Source organism: Ischnura elegans, chromosome 2 (genome assembly GCF_921293095.1).
Source record: "Ischnura elegans chromosome 2, ioIscEleg1.1, whole genome shotgun sequence".
Taxonomy (NCBI): Eukaryota; Metazoa; Arthropoda; class Insecta; order Odonata; family Coenagrionidae; genus Ischnura; species Ischnura elegans.
The window spans coordinates 31,392,397-31,416,373 of NC_060247.1; the positions used below are offsets into that span (position 1 = coordinate 31,392,397).

At 37.7% G+C, this 23,977-nt stretch overlaps 1 protein-coding gene across 2 annotated transcripts in view; it reads left to right on the forward strand.

Annotated features, from left to right (window-relative positions):
* The window catches only part of LOC124153531 (sphingomyelin phosphodiesterase-like), a 94,069-nt gene that overhangs the window by 51,622 nt on the left and 18,470 nt on the right, over positions 1 to 23,977 (forward strand). For both annotated transcript variants that reach the window (XM_046526758.1, XM_046526757.1), the window contains exon 2: positions 5,761 to 5,813. The gene's annotated coding sequence lies outside the window, so the exon portion shown is untranslated. The remainder of the gene's footprint in view (positions 1 to 5,760; positions 5,814 to 23,977) is intronic.

Here is a 23,977-nt window from a genome sequence, read left to right on the forward strand (position 1 = left end):
AACTCGCTCTCGAAATTAAATTGAAACTCGAAGCTTGTACATGGTGGATGGGCTCCATATTATGAATAAGACACTTGGTTACTTCCACAATATATTTAACAAATTCCGACCGGTTTCGGTTGTTACACCATTATCGAGTGCATGAAATATCTTTTATGGCCTTGATAATTAATATAAAAAAATCTTATATGTACTTTATAATGGTGTAACACCCGAAAGCGGTCGGAATATTTTAAATATAGTGTGGAAGAAATGGAGCGTCTTTTATTGATAAAATGGAGCCCTTCCATCACGTACAAGCTTCAAGTTCCGATTTAAATACGTATCAATTAAACCGTTGTGAAGTCAGGGACTGTTCAGCGTTTCGCTCGTTCGTCCTTCCCGCGGGCTGCGACATTTTTTCCCTGCTTTGCTTAGGTTTTTCAACGTACGAGCTAGGTCTCGGAACGTATCTTGTTCGTATGCCGAGTAATTACTATAGTACGTAATGAAGTGTCCATATAGATTGTAGAGTACCTAGGTAGGTAATGTATTGAGTACCCCGACAGTTTTTATCTAATACTTAGGTAAGTTATGGAGTCGAGGTATTGGAGTACCCAAATGATGCATTATTAAGTATACCAGATAGAATTTTGAGAACTCGGACAGGTTATCTGGTTGGGTATCAATCAAGCCTCCGCACCAACCAGCTGTGTTCGAGTTCGTTGCTCGATCTTTCCAGCGAGTGGAAATCCTCGATTCGCCGTAACCGATTAGTCCGAGGGTTGAAATTAATCCCGAACGTTCGTCCGTGAGGAAGTGGGCGGTTGTCAGAACAGTTACTGCACTGGGCTGAAGCTCAATCCCCCGCGGCGCTGGAATTTAAACGAGATATTTTCTCGTCATGTTCCACCATTCATTCTCATGATTTGGGACCATGTATGCGCCAAGGTATCGCCTTCTTACGGTTTATCCATCTTTGGTGCTTTTGGAGTAATTTTTGCTCAGTGCAACGGAGGAGAACGGTACTTCTATTCGACCGTGTGATCACGTTCTCACGTGTAAGTCCTGATATCAATTTTTCGTAACCAGGAGTAGACGATCAAGTTTTCATAATTAACATTGTTCAGTTAGCTCGTTAATAGAGTGCTGGAACCACCCTACTCTATAAATAAAGGAGTTTTTATATTTAATATAATATCTATCTAACGTCAAAAACATTTACTATCCTGCTGTCCTACGTGCTTCCATGAAGTATTTCGTATTTGCATGCGCCAGTGAAGTGACATAAGATATTTTTCATTCCCCATTGCTGTAGAAATTTTGCGGAATAAGTTTAAATTTGAAATTATACTACTAATGCTCACAAATGGCTGACTCCACTTCTTTTAGAAAAATAAAAAAAATACTCCGCGGGCTTTCACTAAGGTTGTGTGACACGAAAGACGGTGAATGACTTCATTTTTTCTCCTTGGTGTTTTTAAAGCAATGAGTTAATACCTTTTTTTATTCATTATTGTCGGTCTTGTTTGAGCTATTGAAGATATTAGGTATGTAATGGAAATGATGGGTTGGATAGTAAAAGATTACGCATGACATTATTGAAAGGCTCAGCATCAACTCTTGCAAATGATCATCAGCCAAATGCCTTGTGCCGCTCATTTGCGACACCGTTGATTTTGGTTGGACTCGTGAGTCTTAGTGTTGGATATCTACTAATACCATTTTAACCCTCTTAAATGTATCTTTTACCGGATTAGTATCACGTTAGTTTACGTACAACACTGCTCTATGAAGAAATGGTAGATGACAATTATTTGGTAGAGCATCCATGTTTACTCTGAGAGTATTCGACTTAATGCAAAACACCAGATTATTGAAATATATATTCTCCTTTAAGATAATAATCATCACCAATGCCGTGAGTAAATTTTTGAAAATGATACCGTTACTGCACTGGGCTGAATATATTGGATACTCTGCCCCTTTATTGTGCTATGTATATTATAACATTTTCCTAAAGATTGTTCATTGTGTTTGGGAAATTTTTGATTCAGAAAACGTAATTTCTTTTATCGATTCGTCATTCGTTCATACTGGTTTGTAGTTTAATTGGTTTCATGTAAAGGCATTCTTCAAATTTAAAGAACATCAAAAGTTGAATCTTTGACTTTGAGGAAAAGCTTAATAGTGATAATAAATTATACATAGTGAAATAATTTAATCTTTAAAAAGAACGGGGTCGGTAGCTAGGTTATCCATGCTCGATAAGAACTAAGAGGTGTAAGTCATTACGATTATGTCTATATTTCATTATCATTGAGTGATACCACTTCACCTGAACTTGTTGAAAACTCAATAATAATACTTACAATAAGATTAAATACTTACTTATAATAAGATTACGAACTAATTCATATATCAGGAATTAATTTTCGTATTTGAATTGCTTGATTGAATAGTAAGTCGACACGAACATAAATATGCTCGCGTAACTACAAATTTGTACATTTAGAGTTCATCTACACGGTGGACAATTTTCACATCGCAAAATTTCATGAGGTACTAATGAGGTCAGGTGTAGTCACCTGGATCCACCTTGTGGCGGATTCCCCGAAAGATTATTTTCGCCTGTACGGGGGTGATTCCCGGAAAATCCTGAATCTTTGTCCTTCTCAGAAACCCTCTTCGTATCGGATGACTTGGCCGGGCGATCTCCTTAGCTCCTGTTCCAAATCTTCCGATGACCGCATTGTCTTCCGACAGTTTCGTGGATCCAAAGGGGTGGGATCGCGGAAGCGACAATTCGGGCGCGCAAAAACGGAGTATATGTGTGCAACCATATCCGGCAGAACCGGTGTCCCCCATTTCACCTATATCCATTTGCTCGACGTGTAAGTAACCAATGTTTTCACATCGCCGAGGCCGCGCAGCATTGCGTTTCTTATGTCAGAGGGGGCTCCTTTAAAAATCAAGGTCACTGGTGGTGGGCGGTAGGCAGGTTGGGGGGAGGCGGTTGGAAGGAGAAAACCCGGCGTTTGTGGCGGCCGTCGCCCGCTCTCTCGGCGCAACGCCATTGCGAGCCCTCGTGGCTGTCCGACCAGTCCTCAACCCTTTGGGAAGCGAAGAAGTATTTCCATGCTCGCGAGCGGAGCGTAAATATCTCTTCTCCTCCCGCGATGCGATAGCTCGGGGGTGGAGAAGGATTTCACGCGAGCCAAATTGAAGCGGGGGATCAAAGGTGATTTCACTTGAGGCAGTCGGATGAGGTTGCTCCTCTACGCCTACGATGAACTCAATTTTTTTTATTGTTGTTATTTCAAGGTATAACTGTTCCAAACGTATCCGAGTACTGGCGTTCGAGTGCCTTTCGCTCCAAGATATTCATACATGTACTGTAGTAATAACAAAATTAATGATTTATTCCTGTTGAATTTACGATAAAAAGAGTTATCTATTCCCCAAGAATGGCCTCATTACTTAATCCCCAAAAGATAGGCTCTAAGAGTGTCAACTTCCTCAGGTTCGTAAGAAAACTTTTTTTTTAGAAAAATTAAATTAAATTTTACAATAGATGTGATATACTTCATTGTGAGAGCAGAAATTTACAAACGTATACTTTGGTTTAGTGTTTCAACTTAAACGAGATTTACATAGCGTTACAAAAGCATTGAATTTACTTGTTTTAAATGCAATCATAGGGAAAGAAAAATTAAATTAAATTTTACAATAGATGTTATATACTTCATTGTGAGAGCAGAAATTTACAAACATATACTTTGGTTAAGTGTTTCAACTTAAACGAAATTTACATAGCGTTACAAAAACATTGAATTTACTTGTTTTAAATGCAATCATAGGGAAGAACGAAGTCTCAATCAGAAAACGAGCCCACCATTTCGGATTCAAAACTCTTGCCGTGAATTTCTTTTCATAAAACTTAACTAATCCTGATATTGGTGCTTGCTTACAGCGGCAACTGTTTCATGATAAGGTGATAATTTATCGTTCAATTCTCGTGCCATGAAACTAACTTATGGCTCAAGTAGTTGAGAAGGAATGGAAGCGCACCTATATGAACACCTGCATGAATACCCAGGCGACTGGCGAGACGAGATGTCCCTTCGTAAGCACTTGATTGCCTCGTAGAATTCATCTCGGGTGATTTACCATTGCTTACTCATGTATTCATCGACACTTGTTCATCTGGTCACTCGTACTGGATTACCAAAATTATCACGTGCACGCTCAATAATCTGAACTTAAGTTCATTGCGCACACTCCCAATTCAGGAATCATGTAATACCGTGGTGGCCAACTTCGTTAGGACTGCCGCGTTGAAAAATCCCTTGCTAGGTTTTCTGTAGGCAGCTCAGTAGGAGCAAGGATTCGCAAAACGTTGATGGTATAAGGTCGCTGTTTGATAGCTCTGTAAAAATAATATGGTAACGAAGAGAAATGCCTGAAAAAATCTGCGTAGCGTGTTGAGGGTTTCACTATGAAAAGTGTTTCAGTATTTAACCTCAGATCAAACAGGATTCGAGAAGAATTTCATGGGAAATTTTCATCCAACAGGGTGTCTCACTGCTGAAGGAAGTGACTATAGGGACGGAACTCACTATTTATTCACTTTACCGGGATAATTAGGCAGTATGAATTGAAAATACCATTATTATGAGCGTTTCAACCTGTAGGTAGGAAAAGGCTTCACGTTCGTGCATTGTTTTTCAGAATTCTAGGTTTTTTTACGAATAGGTCGGTGGACCGGATCCGCTCCCCACCTCCTGTTCACCATATTAGCTCTTATCGCATTGAAATAAATGAAAGAAAACTATGTACTTATCCCCAAACTTATTCTCGCGGTACAACTAGTTTCGACGCAGCGGCGTCATCATCAGGTACAAGGGTGGAGGTACAAGGGATGTCATCGAATTATTAAACTAAGTACAACTTTTTTTGTTTTTATTAATTAGTTAATGAAGTAGAGGGCTAGTCCTGAGCAAAGAGAGTAAAGTCCGGATTTTACGGGAGACAAAGGGTTGGAGTTGAGATTTTACATAACTAGGCTTTGTGCAGCTGCCTCTCCCTTTGAAATTACATGCACGCATTGTCTTAGGAAGAAGTATAAATAAGCCACAGAACGTTCGTCCACGAATTTTGAGAGGCTCGTGATCTTTAGCGGGGCTTCTATTTATGTCCCTCACTACCTAAAATATTGGCAGTATTTTCTGGCGGAGTTTTCCAGCTTAAATCCCAACTTATGGATAAAATAAACAATTTACCTCATGAAAATTCTTTAAATTCCAAACTAAATAGCGAATACGCGGCCCTGATAGAAATGAATACGTTTCTCGTGGACTTCATTCATTTTCAATTTTTATTCTCGTTTGCAATGGGTTTATGACTGAAAGTGTTCGTGGATGACTCTTCCCCCAAGCAAGTCAATGACCTAAAATAGACAGTGACAATTAATACTCGTTACATGAGTGTTAGTGGCCGTGTTATAAATATTTTATTGAAGAAATTTATCTTGAATTTAGTTTTATTAACTCTTGAAATTCCTAATTTTAAATCATTGAACATACTGTAAATCGTAATTAAGTCATGTTGATAAATATCACTATGAGTGGGCGGTACACTTTTTTCCACGATGAAGATGTGTGTTGGTGAAATGTGAATCTGATTTTATCAACTTTCTACTTCTCTAATTGTAAGTTATTAGTTTATTGTGAAAGGTGCATGCATAGAAACATTCATTTGAATTTTACATTTTCTTTTCAGGGACGCTGAGATCCTTTAGAGGCGCTTACTTCCTTTGGGGTCCATCATGGGTGGTAAGTGCGCTTGATATTCCATGTAATATTTTGTTTTGTTTCAAGCTTCTTCTTCCTCTTCATTTATTACCTTTTGTAACATCATTTCGTGAGTAAATGAAACATCCGTATTTGAAAGTTCTTACCAATGTGTTCAGCAGAGGGTGACTTATTTTACACAGAAGATACTTCGGATGGCCTATTCTAAAATTTATCCGGTTGAGGAGAATGATAAAAGCCTCACGAGAATGCAATATATTTAGTCAGGAAGTTTGGATGCTATTTATTTTCTTAATCAATGCATTTCTTTCATAATCGATGATTACCTTATGTTATACCCAGTTATATAACCATCCCCATTGTACGAGGAATTGAATATCTCGAGTCGCGAGATGTTTGTAGCCCTGTAGCATAAATTACTTATGTAGAATGAATGGCAAATGCTTGGTGAAAGCAAACCCCTAACCCGTACGTGCTCTTGTAAGTGTGGTAGAATCCAAATCTATATTAAATTTGGCGTAGTCCGTGTAAGATGAAAAAATAAGACCCTGCCGAACACATTAGCCGCAAGCTTGTGGAACTCCTACAATATAGGATTGATAACAGACATTAATGGAGTACAGCTCGGAGTTTCCGGTTTTAGTCAAGAGTTTTAATTATATACTGTGAATCATGTACAAGATGTTGGAGGAGTTGGGCTGGAAATCCTATTTTATGGCGACAAGAATAAAGTATAGGCTGGACTTAATATTAACTTACCTAAGTTTTTCTCATATTATGCGAAAAGTATCTTTCCCTTCCTTCTAACTGTGGCAGAAGAGATCAAGAGTGGAAGATAAAGGAAATATACTGCAGAGCAGAGAGATATAAGATGGTTGTTATTATTTAGTTATTATGAGAGATATAAGATAGTTATTAGATTAGTTACCTACCAGTCGGGGTTTTAACATTTGCGAAACTCATGAAATCAATTGCTGCACTCGCATGGACGATGTATTGCATGTTTTACTCATTTTCCGTATCTCCTGAGCGCGATCCTGCTTTTATTCGAGTTTTTAATGTTCGATGGAATACGAATGCCTATTATTATCCGTTCGGCAGAACATCTCTAAAATTTATCGTTTCTGTCGGACCTGGAAATAGGTTGCGGTTCTGATTGTAGCGTGATGCTCTCCACATCACTAAGAATTATATCTGTTCTTAATTGGTCAAGCACTAGCTTAGGACTCAGCCTCCAAGTCTCTTAAGGCCGTTTTACACGGTACACGGAATTGCGCAGTCTGACGTACGAGCGAAGGCGCAATCAAAATTGCGTCGTGTAAAGCGGTGAATTGCTAGAACACATGCGAGAATGCGTGGATGCGAGACGGCAAAATAGCCCGTTCTAATTTCGTTCATGCATTCGCGCGATTCCGCGCCATTTCAGAAATAAATGCAGCTCTAACCTGCGCAATTCCGTGCCCCGTGTAAAACGGCCTTTACAGCTACCAGCCTAGAGTTGCGTCAGGATGCAAGGAAAACCAGTGTTTACTGCCGGTATTCCAAGAATCGATTTCGTTCTTCGTTCCAGAGGTAGCAGTGGCGCCTACGTGTTCCCACTCTGGTCTCAAATATCTAGCATATGTCGTGAGTGGTCCACCTCGAATGGAGTCACCCGGTTTCGATGGAATCTAGGCGAAAGCTTTTATATTTTTGATCTTGAACTTGGAGAAAGCCGCGTCTCATTCATTGTTACGCTCCGCTTCTTGATTACAACCGAGTTGCCGAGTCGTTTCATCTTTCCCCCCGCCCCAAGGCTGTCGACCGTTTTGGTACGCGGCCTTGTATCTCCCGCGTCCTTCGAATACCAGCACGTAACGACGTCATTTCGTGGCTTGGGGGAAAAAATTAGCTCCCGCTCCCCGCAATGGAAGCCGGGTGACTGATCACGCACCTTGTCCCGATGAGCAGCAAGTTACATTACGTATTCACTGGAAGAGGAGTTGACCAAAGCTTAATTTTTGCTCGTGACGGGAAACGTAGTGGCCAAATACTGTCAATAATAGCATGCGTTAGACCGTGAGAAATAGTCATTTTCATTGCTAAATTAGTACTTTCGGTAGAATGTAAAAAATAGTAAAATATGTTACACCCTTGGAATTCTGTAATATAAATATTAAACATGGAAAGCAAAGAAAGAGATAGCGATTTTAGGGGTGTTTATGTGCAATTAAGCTAAGTGGTCACAATAAAATGCATAAAATGTCGCGACGTGAAAAACCTAATGTCATCAAATAAAATCGCCGTAGATAACATATTGTTTTAATTCCTTCGAAAATAATGGATATATGCCTCCGTAAACTTTCTCCGGAAGTGTACCAAGTCCCTCCCCTTCCATGTCTAAATACACTACAAACAAGTAATATAAGGAGTTGCAAATCTCGGGGGAAGCTTTTGGACATCCTTATATGACAATCCTCGTGTTGCGAAGGTCGCCCTCCTGCCCTGTATGTGTAAAATCATACCTATTCCTGTGGATTAGTATGGGGTAAAAATAGGCCTGGGCGACAGTGAAAATTCAATATCGGAATCCGATAACTATTAATATCGATAATTGGCAATTATGATGCGTTATAATGTGACGAAAACTATCGTATCTAGAAGCCCGATAATAGCATCACTATAGAATATCGTGATACATAATCCACTGAAATATCATGATATGTCTGATTAAATCTGATGATTAGTCGGGGTATCGTATATCTATCAAATTATGCATTATGATATTTAATCGTGCATTGAATTTTTATCGGACTATACGCATCACGACATTTTATTTTCATGTCTGTCGCTTATATACTTATCTATCGGGTGCGTTGTGTTGATTTCTTTTATCTGGTGATACATCCCGATTTCTATCGGAAAATGTGTATCAATACATCGCCAATGTTGAAATATTAATATCGGATTCCCGATACATTAGTTCAAATATCGTGATTTTTTTCTATGCTTCGATATATCAGCCGGGCGTAGTAAGTACTACCTGTCCTCCGCTATTGAACCCTACATTCTGGGCCCCAAAACCTAGTGAGTGACGCTTAATAGACGGTTCTCATTCACCTCAAAATAGTTTTTATTCTGCAAATATTTTCACCTTGTTTAAAATCTGTACAACTATGATAGAATGTCTATTATGTATTTTAATTATAGCTAATATTGTGGAAAGAGGTAATTTTAGGAACAATGAGGAAGGATGTATTTGATTGCGTCGCAGCTCTTTTTTTTCTAGGCGTTAGCAGATGTTAAATGATGATGAATGGTTTCTGCTGAAAAGTAGCTGGTGACATATTAGCAACCCATCCATGTATCCGTATGAAACGACGGAGAGAGTGTAGATACGCTATTTAGCACCATTGAGTGTCGACGGGTTACACTCTGTTTGCCAGTGTAATTAGGTCAACAACTTTTTCTGGAAAGTCGTTTGGGCTCTTCTACGCTCGGAGAATATTTCTTTGTCGCTTTTTTTAATTTTTCTCTAGATATTTTTCTACAATGGCTACTTTGTAAATTTTTGAAAATTCGTGACGGCATTTTTGAAGTCATAAAAAATTAAGTTTTATGTTTTTCTGCTATTTTCAATATTTCGTTTACTGAAATTATAATGCGCAAAAACAGAACCGAGAACATTTTTTTGAAAACCATGCCAATTTGTTGCTGTGAAGAAAAAATATGTGGTCGAATGACCATCGATTGATTGATTGATTTCATCAGAACTTATATCCTTTAAACGTTAAGTCAGAAATGTCGTGATTTTTTCATCATCATCACTGGTCAACAATCCTTAGATTGGTTTGACGAAGCTCTCCACTCAATTCTTCTATCAGCTAATATTTTCATACCTACGTATTTCTTCTCTTTCACATCTTTCTTTACGTGTTCAATATATTTTGCTCGAGGTCTTCCTTTTCCGTTCTTGCCATACACTTGCCCCTCGACGATTGTCTTCATCAGGCCATCATGTCTCAAGGTGTGGACTACAAGATTGTTCCGTCTTCTTATAAGGGTTGACATGAGGTTTCTCTTCTCTACTACTCTTCTTAGGACTTCCTCTTAACTCGGTTAATCCATTTGATCCTCATCATTCTTCTGTAGCACCACATTTCAAAGGCCTAGTCGTTAAAATTATTTGACCTTTAAGGTAGTAAAAATGTCGACTTCATTTGAGTTTTGCAATTCTTAATTCTATTGTTGGTTTTTATCCTCCGTTAAATGTCACTGAATGAAGAGTATCCTTGAATTTAAAATACAATTGGGTCACAATATGAGAGAAATGAGGTTAAATAGTATTAGGTGCTATCACTTGGAATGGTGCAATCCTCTCTTTTTTCCCACTTCAACGATCCCTAAAATATTACATCATTACGCTGAAATTGGCACATTGAATCCTCATCGCATGACATAAATTTAAAAGTCAAACTATACTTTCATCTTAATATTCGTACCGTTTTTTATGGTTCATTTTTTTACTAATACGTTTGATGAAAATCATAATTTCAAGGTCATTTTTTAAGTGACTTGATTGAGGCTTATTTTTTCGTCACCTTCCTCCAATGCTGCTTTGTCATCGAATTAACGCCTGTCAGTTCCTTATTAATGGATGCATACGCCTTCCCATGCATTTGGGAAAGTTGGGAAGGAGACTATTGATAGAACTGTGGCGGGGTCGAAAATTTTGGCGGTGGGAATATGAAGAGACATCTGTAAATTATAACTGTAATTGTCGGAGAAAGGTGCATTGGTGCATTAAAGGGAAGACGAGTATGGGTGTTACTTTTAAGACACCATGAATGAATTTTTGTGGTTGAATCTTTCCAGAACAAGAGGTAGAATTTCTAGCATTAATTTTGCCGCAATTTCTGTATAATGCATCGTTGGCATACACGCTGTTATTTAACAAGAATAAGTAAAACGTATAAATTGCAATCTAATATTTGTAAGAGAGTACTCATTTATATAAACAATGTCTAGTTAGTAGTTTAACTTACAAATCAGGACAGCGGGAAATACTGCTGCGAATTCATTTCAAAACATTTATTAGCATACCTTAGTGTTGAAAGAACTTGTTTTATCGCGCAATGCCGTTTATTACAGTTAGGCCCAAGTAATTCAATTTTTTATTGGATCTCGGCGAATCTCCCTTTTCCAAAGAATGTATTTTTGACTCCTGATTGGGCAAAATTTCAAAACACTAGCTGATTTTGGCATGGTAGGCGTTTATCAATACGTCTCCTAGTCACTCAAGAAGTACGAGTTTGTTTAATGTATATCATAAAACGTTAAAGCCCCAGAAGAGAAAAATTACTAGTCATAATAGTACATAATGCATATTGTCGACTTGTCTGTAATATTTCTTTAAAAAGTAAATAACGTTTACTTTCTTTCTTATTTTGAAAACATATGTATGTTTAGCTTTTCTTTATGTCTAATTAAGAGAGATGTTTTGCCGAACGGATAGATATGGGAATTCGTTTTTCCCCCGAACCATAAAGGACTTTAATAAACGCTAGTCCCAACTTCGTTAGAGCACTTCATTTTTTTAGCAGTAAACGGCTGGTGTCCTAACACCCCCTGCCATGCGCCTTTTAGGCGGCTTGCGGTGTATTATTTAGGTGTAGATGAGATGTCGGTATGGGTGGGTTTCTTACATCTTCAGAATATTTAAGTTTTTTCCCCCTTTAGGCATTCAAAGATTCAATGCCTCTAAATTTCTTCTTCGTTGTTCCAGCAAGTCATGGGATTAACTTTGGACAGTACCTGAGATGAATTCGATGTATGTTAATTCAGTATCAGTTATGGTTTGCAAAAAAAAATGCTTAAGATTTACGCAAAGGGAACCTCGCTACAAGTCGACTGTTTAAGTTTCAGGATCAGGCATATTTTCCACTAGACTAATAGACTATGCCGTGGTAGTAGGTGGAGGTAATGACCACATCTGTATCTCCGGGCATCCTGTCCAGCTTAGGTCTATAAAACCTAAGTGCTTGGGAATAGTGAATGAGGACTCGCGCGAAAGTGATTAATTTTACGTGATTGATTTACCAACATTTTAGGAGATAAATCTGATGACAAAATCAACTGTTCATTTTCCTCTCTCCTTCTTCGATCGATATTTTTTCACCGATACCTTATCAATGCATATATTTTTTTGCTTCTTTAACTTTGCTGTCACGTCTGAGTTAAATTTTGATGAACGCATGCACTCGGAGAGGTTTAAAAGAGTAGGGAAGTTCAAATATCTTGTCTCCTATCTATTTAAAGGTGGTGGGCTGGAAAGAGAGGTGAACCATATAATCCAAGTAGGGTGGAGAAACTGTAAAAAAAAGTATCAGGGGTGTTGAATGATCGTAGGATTGGGAACGGGATCAAGAGAAAAGAATAGAAAACCATTTTGCGGCCAGCACTGCCGTATGGCAGTGAAACCTGGCCTGCCAAGAATGCCCTTGAACAGAAACTGGATGTGGCAGAGATGAAAATACTTAGATGGATGATGCGGGAACAAGAAGAGATGGGATTAGGAAGAAGACAGTTAGAGAGATGGCAAGAGTTGTTAAGATCTCAAGGAAGGTGAAAGAGGGAATGATGCAATGGTTCGGTCATATTTTTAGGAGGGATCAGGAGTATGTGGGGAACAGAATCAGAAATTTGCTGGCAGACGGAAAGAGGACGAGACGAAGACCGAAGGGGGAGATGTAGGGACTGTGTCCAGAATGATTTGAAGGATTAGGGATGACGAGGATCGAATGACTTGGAGGTGACTAGTTAGGAACAGCGTCACCTAACGGGAATAGCTGGATTTAAAAAAAGAGGATTCGCTCAAATATCACCGTCAGCTCCAACCCTCGTGGAAGATTTGTTGTCTTCACAATGGTCTTCCTCGTTTCAAATTTACCCGTTATCTGTAACTGTGTCCTCGCCTTTAATTTTGCTTAATCCTAATTCATGTCGTGAAAGTATTAATGATTTTTTCTTACTTATTTCGTTGAATTCACTTGGGAGTACTCCTTTTATTGGCACTCGTGTATTGCGGAAGTATGTACAGATGCACAGTCTGGAGATCCGAGTTCGTATTACTGTCAATTGAAGCCTTGAAGAAAAAGAATTCCTTCTTTAGGCGTAAATTGTCATTTTAGCAAATGATGGAGAACTTTACTGACCACCTCCGTTTTTCGTAACGAATGGAGTGTGGAAATCATTTTTCTCCCCTCTCTTCAATTTAATTTAACTCTCGTGAGACACCTTTGAAATGTCTGAGGCATTGCATCCCTTGCTGTCATTTTTGTCTGTTAAGGAGGAAAAAGGAGGATTTACCCTCTAGACGGTGAGATTTTACTGCGCCGTCATGCAGCGTTCGATTTCACCTTGGTGTCAGTCTAGTCAGGTAGGTATTGCTCCGTAGGAGAACTTCTAATAGCTCATTACGCTCTTACGATGCAAAAATTCTTACGATTTTTTTCAATTACACAACTACCTCACGTTTTGCAACATAATATGGTGTCTCATTAACTGCGGGTGATTCCGTTTTATTTTTTTTAATTACCCTCTGGTCAACTTGCTTTTTTTGCTCACAAAAATTACAGGGCTCATAGATCAAAATTTTTCCACCCTGAAGAACCAGTGTGTCCTGTCAGTCAGCGCTATCATGACCGGAATGAATAGCAATCATAAGTACATCAGTATGAACCGTGAACTTATTTTTTATCGGCCTTTTTATGTTTTTTCTTGTTTTCATTCCGCTTATTTCCGACTAGAGCAACGATTTTTTTCTTTAGTTTCTTTTGCTACGCAAAAATATTCCTCTAACTAGAATAATCGTTTCCTCTGTATGGTAGTTTACTCCTTCTCACTCTGGGCTATTGCTTCATAGTCAACATTAACCGTGTGCGTTGCGTTTTTGGCCTCTTGGTGAAAATGACTTCGTGTTTATATTGACGTGGTTATTGGTAAAAAGCTTCACTTCTATTGCTTCGAGCTTCTTCCAGCGACGTGTTAGCCAACTATTAGAGCTTCCTCTTGACACATTTGAGCTATTCTACATTTCTGTGTCATGCAGTCTTCTCATTCTCAAGTACGTATATAAGTGGAAATCCTATCGGTAATGAAGGTCATAAGTGGGAGGGTAGTTTTAATATTTTTCAATAGGTAGCCTGAATTTTGTTCTATTTATGTTTCGTTAGCGATTTTAAATAAGATTCCATTTGCTCTTACAGCTCTCCTGAGTAGATTTAAATATATCAATAGTTTTAATTTTTTTAGCACTTCTCTCATCAATCAGAACTGAAATACGACTCTTTGGCTAATATTTGTCATGCATTTTCATTATTTATGTTGTCCTATTTTATTTTTTATCTTTTCATTGCTTGTGATGGAGTTGGTAGCCAATAGCTCCAATGTCTTCCCTCCCATAATATTTCCTTTCTCTTGGTAAAAGAAGCTCTTCAAGTCACTTTGCGAACGACTGAAACTTAATTAACCCTTCAGCCAGGGGAAATTTGAAATGGAAAAATGGCTTTCGTTGTTGAAGTAATCGGACAATCATTTTGAGAAATATGAAATATGGAGAGGAAATTATGAAAATATGTTTTTGAATAGCCATGAAAACGAGGGAAACAGAAGTACTATTAAGCCCACATGAGCCACTTATGATCTACCTGTTTACAATAAATAAATTCGTGTGTACGCGGTGAACATTTGTGACGGAAATACTCGCAATAAAATAGGACGGAAATACTCGCAATAAATTTAAGCATTGTCTAAATTTACATGAGAGCACTTACTAATCCTGTTTATGGGATCCAATGCATTCCTCGTAAATTTGGCTAGGATTTCTTAAATTTAAGCAAAATATTAGTGCAAAGGCAGACACAGCTTGCGGAATTCAATTGACTCGCTATATACAGTATTGAATAATAATGAATGTAGCCACAAGAAAATCATGATTTCTTGGTTTTTGGAAGAGGAATGAAAGCAGAAGAATGGTGATAGAAGGTGCGCTTAGTAAACTTGAGGTACATAGTGACGGAAATCACTGGAGGCTATGCAAGCAAAGCTTGGTCACGGAATGGGGAAGATAAATAGTATGGGCAACGGCGTGTTTTAGGGAGTGGTGTAAGCGCGGAAGTAATGCAAAAGGATGTTCTTTATTACATAAATTTGGCCGCCACGTCATATCCTATCTCTGATAATGTGTAGTACAAAAAACTTTTGCCATTTTTTTCTTCGCACTACATTAAATTTCTTCAAATTCCTCTTCTTCCAGGTACTTTTATTTTTCCTGTGGAAAATAATTTTATATTTCACTGAGTCATTACTCAGTTTTTGGTGAAGACCTTATTTGAAGTGGGGGTTTCTTACTTTCCGTTTAATTTATCTTTGTGGCTCATGGCTCTCTAATCTTTACCTTCATCCTCGTATGCCAATGCGCTAATATCATTATCTTTGAAATTATATCCGTGTAGTTCTCTCCATTTTCGGGTTTGCTGCGTCAAATTCGATTTCCGATGACGTTTCGTAGCCTATGCTGGTTTGGACTATGCATCTTCAGATCAGGTGTGTCACCTGATCTGATCTGAAGATGTGGCCAGCATATGCTACGAAACGTCATCGGAAATCGATTTCGACGCAGCTAACCCGATAATGGAGAGAACTGCAATCCAGCGCTACGAAAGCCTCAAGCATAAATATATCCGTATAAGTAATGACATTCGTTTCTTAATTTTATTTGGTAAAATAATCATGGCGCTATTTGGATTCGCAGCATATGGTTATCGGAGTTAACGTCTTTTATTGTAATCTACTGTTCATCATGTAAATATTAGCGCGACGGTGGATCAAAAAATATTTTACGAGGAAAGATACGAGCCAGAGTTTTAGAATGCGGCACAGAAGGACAATAAACGTGGCCAAGGACATAACTCTCCAAGGTCTACCGCTTTCGTTTTTCTACCATCGACGAGTGTAGTGCGCCATATTTGCGAAGCGAATGAGAGAGAAGGATAATGGAATAGGTAGGAACAATAAGTGAAGTGTCGTGCATCATGCGGCAGAATTCCAATATTTAGTAGAAGTCTATGCTCTATGATTGAGAGATTCAGTGATAATGAGTGATTCAATGATTTCTATTTGCGTTCTTCGACAATTTTAAGACTTAGTCTCCGACTGATACAGTGAGTCCTCGTTTAACGTTGTTGATTCGTTCCTGAAAAAGTCGACGTTAAGCGAAACAACGTTAAACGATGCAGTGTTTCCCATAAGAAACAATGTAAAAAATTTAAATTGGTTCCTAGCCATGTTCCTAACAATCCATTTCTTCGTGAAGAATCCAGAATTTCCCGGGCGAGAATCCAAGGAGGCCAATTATCGGAGCCGTAACTTTAAGCAGACTTTGTGACCAATCGGGAGACACCTGAATCAGGCCAAAACGAAAAAAATGTGATTCTGACACTCGGAAGCACGAGGATGAAGGGCGAGTCAATTTTCGTGATGCTATGAATATTTTAACCCGGCGGAAATCGCGAGAAACATTCATTACCGATTATTCACTTCAGCATGATAACGATTCATTCGAAACGAAACGAATTTTCATAACGAAAAGGTTGGGAAGAAGGCATTATTAAATGAAATATAAAAACTAAAAAGAAAGTATTTTAATGGCGAAACATCGATATTTTCAGTAACAGAAGAAATTTTAATTGTAAAAACTCGACCTGCAAACCTAAAACTCGACCGATCTCTCCAGCAGTTGCACCTTCTTCAATTCTTTTAATAATACCAAGTTTTTGTTCTAATATCGCCGTTTTTTCTTCACGTCTGAAGAACCGCCAGGATAGCCACTCTTCTTCGTGGACATTTTTTTCGGTTGGCATCAGAAAAATAAACGGATAATGGGTAAATGAGGCGATAATTATTCGCTCAGACGCATATTTAACATACGCTACCCACGCCAACCTTTTCTGTCGAGCGAAAATTACCAATCGCATTAATATAGTAATATTTACTATACATCAGATGCGCTTGCGTCCTATTCGCCATTCATTTTTTTTTCGCCGCGCATAATTTGAACAACGTTATCGCGAAGCAATAACGACGTTAAATGATCAAGGGTTTCAATTTTTGGGCAACGTAATCGTGAAACAACGTTAAACGGGACGACGTTAAACGAGGACACACTGTATTTTGAGATGGCTAAGTTTTGTTCTGAAAATGATCTACATAAAGTGAAAAATGCTGCCATAATCATTAGTATTTCGCCGGTGATTGTCATCGGATTTTTCCCATCATTCCCGATACTTCTATTAAAGCATGAACTCTGTGTCTGTTAGCCACTTTACTGGTTGGGATATCCTTGAAAATATACTTTATTACTGTAATTTTTAGTATTCCGTTAGATTTAATAAAATTAAATACCAGAATTAGTGCAGGTAAATGACTAGTTTAATCTCGTAAAATTTTATTTTCAGCTGAGCTGGTTGTAGGACAGGGGTTCCCAAACTGGGGGGCGTGGAGAAAGTCCAGGGGGGCGTGACACCCAAATGAAATAAATAAAAAAATTACAAAAATAATTTCCTCAGATCTTTGAAATAAAGTCTTTCTAATTTTTCATAATTGTTTTTGTAAAGTTTCAATAAAGTTGTAAACTTTATCAAAGAAATATGATTGAATGCTTTCCCGGCGAATAAAGAAGGTTACAGTTTTTAAAACTACAAAACACACAAGAGTTCAAGGTTCTCAAAACCGTCCCCTTCCCTTGTCCCGACTCCAAAACCGTCCCCGTCCCCGTGTTTCACCTTCTTAAATTGAAAATGTATCTGTGTTACAATGTTAAATTTTGTATCAGTAATTATATTCGTTTTTCATGTAATACTTGTTTTAATTTTCATCATACGTACAATTATTGAATCTTTCCATTCTGCGTTACCGCATTCAACAGTGAACAAAAAATCTACCTACTCACCGTATCAAGTAGGCACATACTTATACGAGTACAAGTACTTGTACTAGTAGGAGTTGGTATGTACGGCTCCGTGGAAATAGGGTATTGCAAAATGGAAAGCTGATATGTGTAGCGGGGGGGGGTGGGGGGTGGTACAAAAAAGTTTGGGAACCCCTGTTGTAGAACGTAACCGTGGTAATTGATAATAATTTTTCCTTGGGAAAAGATGTTTGAGACATAACTTCGCGAAGCCTACCAATGAAGTAAAAAGCAAGATTTACATTGTGCGTTCCTCAATTTATTTTAATGTATTAACGAGTTATGACCAAAAGTTTCGCCAAATAAAAAGCATTGACGCTTATGGGATTGTCAATGTTTTGGTCAAAGTGGGCGTGGCTTGTCCTACCCAAACACCCCCATTCTAGCCACACTTCGCTTCATGCTCGAAATGAGTGGCGCCCCCTCCAGATACTTACAACCTCCTTGGTTACTTGAGGAAGTGAAACGTGCCTGAGAGCTCAAAATTTATAAAATCATATGTCACCTTAGGTTCCAAATTTTGGATTACCCTTAAGTACACTGTGTTTTTGGAAGCGTAGCATATTGCGATGCATGGAATTTTTCCTATTTATAGTTAATATTCTACCGCCTTTTTGTATACAAGAGTTTAGAGTATAATTTTAGGCTCAATAAAATGTTACCATCGGCAGTAGTATTCTGGAATAGGGAAATTGCATACTTTTAATAGCCAGTATGCTGACACACTACAGTAAATTAGTACCGCAATATACATATAAAATATATATAATAAAATATGTGTATAAAATAGATGAGAAGGAGAAAAGGATATCTAGCAGCTCGCTGATTAAAATATTCCCTTTATATTATATACCCAATATTTAAAAACCTGCTGCTCTACAGCTTAAAATGGGCACTATAATCTCTTAAATTATTAATAAAATGGAATAACAATAATCACACACGTGATTTATTACCCCAATCTTTGTTAAATATACCTTAATATAAATTTTTGTTGTTAAGTATAGGTGGAGAGCCCCCGAAAATTAATCAAGTCCCTCGAGAGATCTCTACAGTATTAGCATACCTCAAATTAGATATGGTGATAGGATAATTTTAACGTATCGATAAAGTGGCGATGAAAATAATACACATAATCGTAGTAATTGTGGGAGGAATCGATGATTAACGATTCATCATGATATGCGCCTAATAGGGCAGTCATATATCGTGAATGTTCAAAACTCAGTGTCGTCTTCAATGACGATAAACCGATGTATTGCCCAGGCCCCTCCGACACAGTGGCCTTTATCTTCTATTGACCACGGCGCTCTTCTACTTCCCTTCGGCGAAAAATAAATCGAAAGAGAAACGGAAATTTTGAGATAGGAGCCTAAAAAAGCCCTCCCATTCTCACCGTTTCGTTCTCGTGAGGCAGGTACGAACACCTATCGCGTAGGAAATAACCGTAGGCGCATATCTTTGCGGTGTGGTGCTGAGGATAACGGTTGTGGCCTGCGGGACGACGGCGAAATAAAAATGAAAAAAAAATGAATCGCGTCCGTAAAAGGCGAAGGGAAGATGAGGTGAGAGTGGGAGTGGCGAAGGTACTAAGGCGATGGGAGTGTAGGGAAGGAGAATCAACGGGACATGTGGCCATCCGGATGATGGCACGCCGTATGAGGCAGGACTCGGTGGCAAGAGTTCATTTCAAATGGCTTAGCGACTCCAAAGTCGTCTTTTATCTTAATATTTTAAATAAATGAAAGTGAAGACATTTTTATTCCTCATACAATTTATTTGTCATCGGTTTCGGCTAAATAGGGAATTATAGGTGACGGATCTGTTGGGGTAAGGGGAAATCGCAAAAAAAATGAATTTTTTGGAGGTTGCCTCTTTGCTCAAACAATATTTAGTTATATATTCCATTAAATTTTCCTACTATTACGAATTTAATTACAAATTCGTTTTAAACATATTGCATATTTGTGTCTTTTTTCTTCAAAGAATTAACCTAAAACAGTTGTTTTTGAGCCTTGAAAATCCCAAATTTCTCAAAGTTGGTCCAACTCATCTAGATCCGCCACTGGTCACCATCAGGCTCAATAAGAAGAATCTCACAAAGATACATATATACACTAAAATGGGGGTGGGAAGTCTGATGAGGGCGGCAAGGGAGGGAGAAGTATCGGTGACTTGCTAGGGTTGTTAGTTGTTGCAAAAAAATTGTATTTTCCTTTTTTTACGTGTGACAATAAGAGTTACTTAATACTAATTGACTTAACTCCGTCGTGTTTAGACTCTTTTTTCATGAAATCACTTGTAGAAATCAAAAGTGTAAGAAAAATTACAAATCACGCTTACTAATATGTGATAAATTTCCAGAGTGGAGAGCGACTCATAATAGAGCACTTCACTCCGACTCCATAATAGAGCACGGTCGACCGGACCCTATTGTTTGGCGGACGGTAGAACTTGAGGCATGGTTGGGCTCTGGAGCGGTGCCTTTATATCTTACCTGCCTTCCCTGTTTAGACAGACTATAGGGGCGGGGAATGGGGAGTCTGCATCATTTTAATTTCGACGGACACTCTTTAAAAAACTTTATGACGCCTTTTGTGTGCCATGATCCCCTTGGCGCCTGTCGTTTAGAGCAGGCTCATGCCGACGCTGAGTTGCTCTCCTCCCTGAAAATGAAATAGAATACGGGGCAAAGAAACGCTGACTTCAGCGTTAGCAGTGCTCTGGTATTCGCCTTTTCCTGGAAAATCATATATGTTGCTTACTTATCCGCAATCTGTGGTGAATATTTGCTATATATTTGGGGGGGGACTAAGATCATTGTTAAGTTGGGTTAAATAATTTTTAATGGAGGAATTGATGATTATGATATTTTAGATCTCATTATATTTTATTTTGAAAATAACTTTGAAATTAAAAAAATAATGAAGGACTATAGTGGTTCGTTAATTTTTTTAGATTAGGAGATACAACATCGACGTATCACTGAAAGGGTTGAGACCTTGTAATTTTTCGCTGCCAATAGGTCGAGAAGTAGGCGACGAATCGTAACTCGGAAAAATACGGGTCTCTTTATTTCCAAAACTCGATCACAACCGTCTATAACAAAAATGATGATCGAGGCCATTACATGTATTTACCATCTATCACTACTAAACCGAGGCTATAGTAGTTTTTCGTGTCATGTGACACCGATATCCTCTCGTCGCACTATCGAGTTGAAGATTCGGTAGCGGGCCTCTTTGCCTTACGCATGCGTTTGGAGGGTCGCATACCTTTTCAGGTTTGTGTCCCATGCCATTTCGAGGAAATTCTTTCATCCCGGATGCAATCCTCCTCTTTGAGTTAATTATAACGAGCTCACCCAAAATAAAATTGAGGCTCCCTTTTTGCATCGAGGTAATTAGTGGGTAGTAGTCATCCTGCACGGAGTGCATTTATCGCTACAGAAAGTATCATATGGATGGGATTAGAAAATAAATACCAGAAAACGAATATTTTGTAATATCAAATCAAGTGACTCTTTCTTTCGAATGTAGAAGTCTACTTCGTAATATTTCCTACCTCTATTTCTTCTGCTGATAGTAAAGTTAAAGCTATTCTAGATTACTCTCTTTCAAAAGATCATATTGCCTAGTAGCAAAATCTTATGTAAAAAGTATTTTAAAATAAATTGCGAGAACATTTTGAAATGACTTTAACTTAATTTTGAAAACATATTAGCTCTCTCTGTTTCAACCTTACAATTTTTTTTTCATTATTTCAAAATGATTTTAACATAAGTTTAAAATATAATTGTCTTTATAAAAATATAAACTCTTGAAGGAGCTATGAATTATACTTTTTAAATTGTTTTAAAATACGCCGTAACTAACTCAGTTTCCTTATAAAATGATTAATTGTTATATTAATATGATATAAGTTTGAACACGTTTGAAATTACGAACAGTGCTGGAAACAGTAAAAAAAAAAATTTCCCACCTAATAATTATTCTACCTACATGATAGCATGATAGTTTAACATGCATGAATATTTCGACTGAAGTAGTACAATCATCGTGAGAAGTGAAGAATCTCCTTATCTTCGTGCTTTCAATGAATACCTGCCACTGCACGAGACGTTCTGAGAACATATGAGTTAGATGTCCTTGTTAGGATTATGAGATATTTGCTATCCTAAATCTCTTAAATTCAGGCCTTATCCCTTTTTAGTATGCAAAAAAGCACATATTGAGAGTGTTTTCAGGCGTTGCTTGATTGCATTCTGAGATCATTCAATGTCCATTTTCAATTATATGCCTTCTTTTTGGGATAATTTTCCCATAAATTCATTACTTTAAATTTCTAGAAACCTTATGGAAAACTGCCAAAAAAATACCATTTTGTGGATTAAGTCCTGAAAACCGCGAAATTCAAACTCTGTTTTGAAAAAAGGGATTCATTTTTGGTAGAAGAAGTCTCCAAAATCATCTGTATTACTTGTTTTATGTATAGCTACTTGTAGTTATCTCACATTCACCTCAAAGGAATGATAATTTTTATACTGGTTTATTTTGTCACATTGGTATGACTAAGATTATACTTACCAATGAAAATTTATATGAGTTTTAAAAATATTTCAAAATAATTACCTTATTATTTCAAAATTATGTTAAAATGATTTCAACATTAGGTTAAAATGAGTAGAAAATAAATATCAAATTATTTTAAAATGTGTGTAAAATAATTTTGAAATTGTTTTATAATAATGTTCACATAATTATTTTTCTGTGAAATTAAAAAAAGGGACATTTTATGCAAAAAATAGGCCATTACTTCCTACATATCCATATATATACTATCAACAAAATGAGATCAAATGGTTGAAGACTCAAAAAGAGCAACACCTAATACATTATTTTAAAATCTTGAAAAAGTCATGAATTTAGCCATCTTATAATATTTTGATTTTAAAATTATTTGAAATAATTTTAAAATCATTTTTCAATATTCTTTTGCTACTTGGGTTACGAAAAAAGAGCCATGAATTATTTGCATGGGGTTTTTTGGGACCCCAAACCATGATAATAAGATTAGATGCGGTAAATATCCGATTGCCAGTCAAAAAATAGTTAAATATTGCTGACTAAAATTTAAATATTAATGACTTTAATTTTCTTTATGATGACTGGCCGATTATAATTTCAGAAGATTTTTCATGATACACTACACAGGAGAATGATTGTAAAGTATTTTTTATCAATTCGATTTTTCAGCTGTTTTAAATAAATGATAATACCAAATAATTAGGTATGCTATATAAATGTACTCATGGTTGATGTTTTTAGCCTTCTGTCATGTCGGTAGGCCTCTCAGTAGGAGTAATTTCCCAAATTCCAGTCACTGATCCCAAGCACAGCTGTAGGTATCAGATTTGATGTGGGCAGTCACAAAGCATTGCTCTTCCCCCTCCCCTTTCTCTTAAATAGCAATTTAAATGTAATAACTAGGGATGAGTCGATTCCAAATGTCGATTCTCGATTCCACCGATTCTCGGGCATGGAATCGGAATCGAGAATCGATCGCCTAAAGTCGATTCCGATTCCAGGAAGATAAATGTTTTGAGCAGAGACTATAAGCTTGGGGCATAAAGGCTGCCTCACACCCAAGCAGCCGCGGTGTCAGCCTTGCCCGCGCGGAGGATACGCCCGGCACGCGGGTGCTGCGACGAACATACCTGAGAGGCCTCGGAAACATGAAAATGTCGGCAAGAGCGACAAACCGATGAACCCTGAAATGGCGCGTGTTCATGAGCAACTCTCAGAGAAAAAAAATTGGAAACCACGGGATCGGGAAGCAATGCATACGTTTTTCGTTCTTTTAATAACAGCTGGTCACGGCAAATCAAATTATTGCGATTATGAATCATCATCGGAGAATTCATCTGGACCACCAATTTTAACGCATAATAGATCGAAATACATTTTTTTAAATTTTCGAATGATATTTGAAGTCTGATGATAATAAAAACGTGCAGAGAGCGAGTTTTCCTGTGAAAAAAAAGTTTCATATAAATACGCGCAGAGAGCGGTTTTTTATATAATTTTTTTAGACTAACACGCTTCTGCGTCAATAATAAAAAATTTAGACACATTGACGTTTGTATAGCCCAGTGTCATCAATTCAACCCTTGAGAAGG